Below are 3,586 nucleotides of genomic sequence, written 5' to 3' on the forward strand. Positions count from 1 at the left end.
ACCCGCCCTTTGAGAAAGACCTGCCAGTCAAATAACCAGAAAGCAACATGAACTGTACACACAGTTTAGGCCTATTAGACGATATGAATTAACATGACTGAATAAGCACAGGTGGACGTAATAAGACTAATTATTGCTCTTCTCTAATAAGTTTTTCCAAGAAAGTCATGTCAGCCAGCAAGCAAAGTACCATGACCCAGGACCTGGAAGACCCAGGTGGAATTCAGCCATTAAGCTATTAATGTGATTAATTACACCTGTGTTTTTCCTGCCATGACACGTCAAAATGTCTCCTGTAATCTCAGCTGCACAGTGACAAGTGCCTGTGTTAATGCTGCCTCACAAAGACTAATACACGATGGAACAGCTTCGTGCAACAAAACCTTAACTACAGAACAGTGTAGAGCAAAAGCTATAAATGCAAATACTACAATAATCATTGTTAGAATAAATAACACAACTATGGTGGACTATATTCCAAAAAATAAGCATGCAAACACCTGTCCTCTAATGCAGGGGTTCCCAAACTTTTCAGCCGGCGACCCCCAAAATATAGGTATTACTATTTTGTTGATAATTTTTACCATGATGGGTAAAATTTACTATTTTTAGATAACTTTTGTCATTCAACTTTTTTATAGCATTTTTTCAGTATTTCTTTGTTCACCACAAATTAACAAATTATATATAAGTAGTACAAAACCAACAAGAGAAGAAAAAATAAATAAATACAAAAAAATACAATAGTTATAATAACAATGATAAAGAAATAATAATAATTAACAGTATAAAAAAATGAAGATAAACATAAGAAAACAAGGTAAATAAACTAAAATAAATAAATAATAATAATAATAATAATAATAATAATAATAATAATAATAAATATTTTTAAATAACTTAAAAAAAAAAAAAAACTTTCTGGAAGACAGATCTCGCCACAATTTGGGAACCCCTGCTCTAATGCGATGTTAAATGGAGGAAAGCAGGAGCAGCTTCAACATGAAGCCACATACAATAGTTTTATTCAGCAGATATTATTTATCAAAATAACATGCTCTCTTAGCTGTGTAAATTAAACACTGTGTCCTATCAGAACCGTGTTTAGAAAGCAGGGGAAAAGAGTGTACCCTCTATGGAGGCCGCATATTTGAGTGACAGATAGTAAAGTAACGACAGAAGTGACGCAGTTGTGCAAGCAGGAAACGTACCTTGCATCTTGTTAAAACATGCTTGGTCCTCCTCTCCACGACAGGTGTGACAGGTGTGACTGCAAAAAGTAGTAATGTTATAAGTTTGCAATGCTAAGTTTTGGAACTTGTTTTAACTGGTTGTGTTCTTCTTTTTCGCAATGAAAGCAGGGGAATACTTTGGAGACTCCTTTCCACAGTAGACAGATGTTCCCCATTGGTCAGGATACACAGGTAAGGGTCCGACGGTGGAAGCAACGGCAAACTTTAAGCGGCATCCAATTTAAAAGCGTCTGTTACATTGTTTACAGTCCGACTCCAAACTTGAGGGGCGACATCTGTTTAGGCCTACTTTTTTATCAGCTAACAATTATTTAAAGATGAAAAATTATGAAATTATCGAGGTTGAGCTTGTCTGTTTGATGAGTGAGTTGATGTCTTTCGAAGTCTTTTTTTTTTGTTCTGTTTGTTTGTTTATCTTGTTTTTGTTTGTGTTTTTTCATGTAATTGTCCCCTATGTTTTATTGTTGGTTTGTCTTGGTGTACATGTGTATAATGTTAAATGTAAATTTGAAAAATATATACAAAAGAAAAAATAGGCCTACTTGACTGACTAAAAAACTAAAAACTAAAAACAGAGTGAAACCATTCACCATTTCCCCAGTGGATCATACTCTACACCTGACTCTGCAAGCTGTATTAGTTTGTTTGTTTGTTTGTTTGTTTGTTTGTTTGTTTGTTTGTTTGTTTTGTTTTGGAGCTAAGTTATTGGCATTGATAATTTATACCAACAGACAACTCATTTCTATTTTCCATACTAAGACTATCTAATTACCTTACCAGCTTTTCATCAGACCAAAGTCCACCTTCTTGGGAATCTGAATAGGGTTAGTTTAAAAGGAGTGTCTTCAAGTCATTATATTGTAAACTGAGTTACAGTGCATACAAACATTATTAACACTAGGCCTAGAAGAAACACATTCAATTGTGCATCAAAACAGTTAAGTAACATGAAAGATATCAGAAAAAAATGTTTCACTTAAAATCAACTTCTCCCTTTGCAATCTTCCTCATTGATTTGTACTGCCTTGTTTGGGAGGCATCCAGTTTAGAGAACTAGTCAGACAGAAACTGAATGTCAATAGTTAGCCTACTCTACCCTCATCCAACGAACATAAAAATAATGGCTACTGACCAGGGTCCATGTTAATTCTGTGAGATACAGCTCATATAGAGGAATGTCAAAGTTGTAGCTAGTTTGCATGTTGTGTAAAAATCTTGTGAAAATCTGTGTCTGCTCCATCTGTGTCCCTCTGGCAGGCAGAAACCGTATTGCCAAAAAATCCATTGCCAGATCTCAACAAAGTATTTTACAGCATGTAATATCTTCAATTCTCTGCTAGTGTTTTCTTACATATATATTTTTTTGAGTCATTAAAGCCATATAGTCAGGTAAATTTCTCTTACTTCAACAGTAAGCTGGAGCGATGTCAGCGACTACGCTTGGCCATAGTTTTCCTCGAGATGCTGATGAAAGTCTGATAGCTACAGCTTCTCAAAGCTTTGTGTTTCACCCACAAAGGAGCACATTTGTTGCCTGGAGACGGTGAAGATTTTGGCCCGGTCAGTCAATATATCTTATTCCTTGCTTAAAAAAGAATTGGCTGTTGTGTCAAGTTGTGTCCTTTTGTAAATTTTATCCACACGCAATGGAGGTTTAAGACAGGGCATACAAATATTTCAATTTATGTAAAACAACACTGGTCAGAAGAAATAGTAAGAAGGACCCTGTACATGAAAAGAAAACACATGCATTGCAGTTTTTTGGACTCTTCTGTGCACCCCTTCAACACTCACATCTATCTAATGTAAAAGTTCTCTGTAATGTTCACCAAACGTGCACTGGTGCATTCTTCACAATTGAACTCACAGCTACCTTTAATAAAAAAAAGTTGATTAATGGCAGAAGAAGGGCTTTATTTTTCACACCACTCCCAAAGTGGACCCCTCAGTATACTTTTCCTTATGGCTCACACAAGCCACATGAGGGGCCATGGGCAGGTACAGTACAGGGAGCATCATCTGTTCCCAAACAGATTATTTACACTGTGCCTTTATCAGACATCTTAACTCAGGCTATTAGTCATCACAGAGCAAATGACAAGCCCCGGAAACTGAGCATTTACCATTGAATGGTGATGAATGGAGCAGCATTATGGTCATTCATCAACCAGAAATCAGCTACACACTGATCCCTCATCTCTCTCAGGATGATACGGTTAATACTTAGTAGCCTACATAATGTGGGAATCAAATTACAAGTTAAGGCAATGTTAAACGACTAACATTCAGAAACTCAACCACATCAAATATTTGAGACGTGGTCTGCTTTAGTT

At 36.1% G+C, this 3,586-nt stretch overlaps 1 long non-coding RNA gene across 1 annotated transcript; it reads left to right on the forward strand.

The window, feature by feature from the left end:
- Window positions 1-1,150: 1,150 nt before the first annotated feature.
- On the forward strand, window positions 1,151-3,145 carry LOC117810685. Its single transcript, XR_004630830.1, has 3 exons — window positions 1,151-1,264; window positions 1,359-1,424; window positions 2,666-3,145. It is a non-coding gene; the product is annotated as an uncharacterized LOC117810685 (long non-coding RNA).
- The last annotated feature ends 441 nt before the right edge of the window (window positions 3,146-3,586 follow it).

The sequence above is a fragment of the Notolabrus celidotus genome, chromosome 3 (assembly GCF_009762535.1).
Source record: "Notolabrus celidotus isolate fNotCel1 chromosome 3, fNotCel1.pri, whole genome shotgun sequence".
NCBI classification, from domain to species: domain Eukaryota; kingdom Metazoa; phylum Chordata; class Actinopteri; order Labriformes; family Labridae; genus Notolabrus; species Notolabrus celidotus.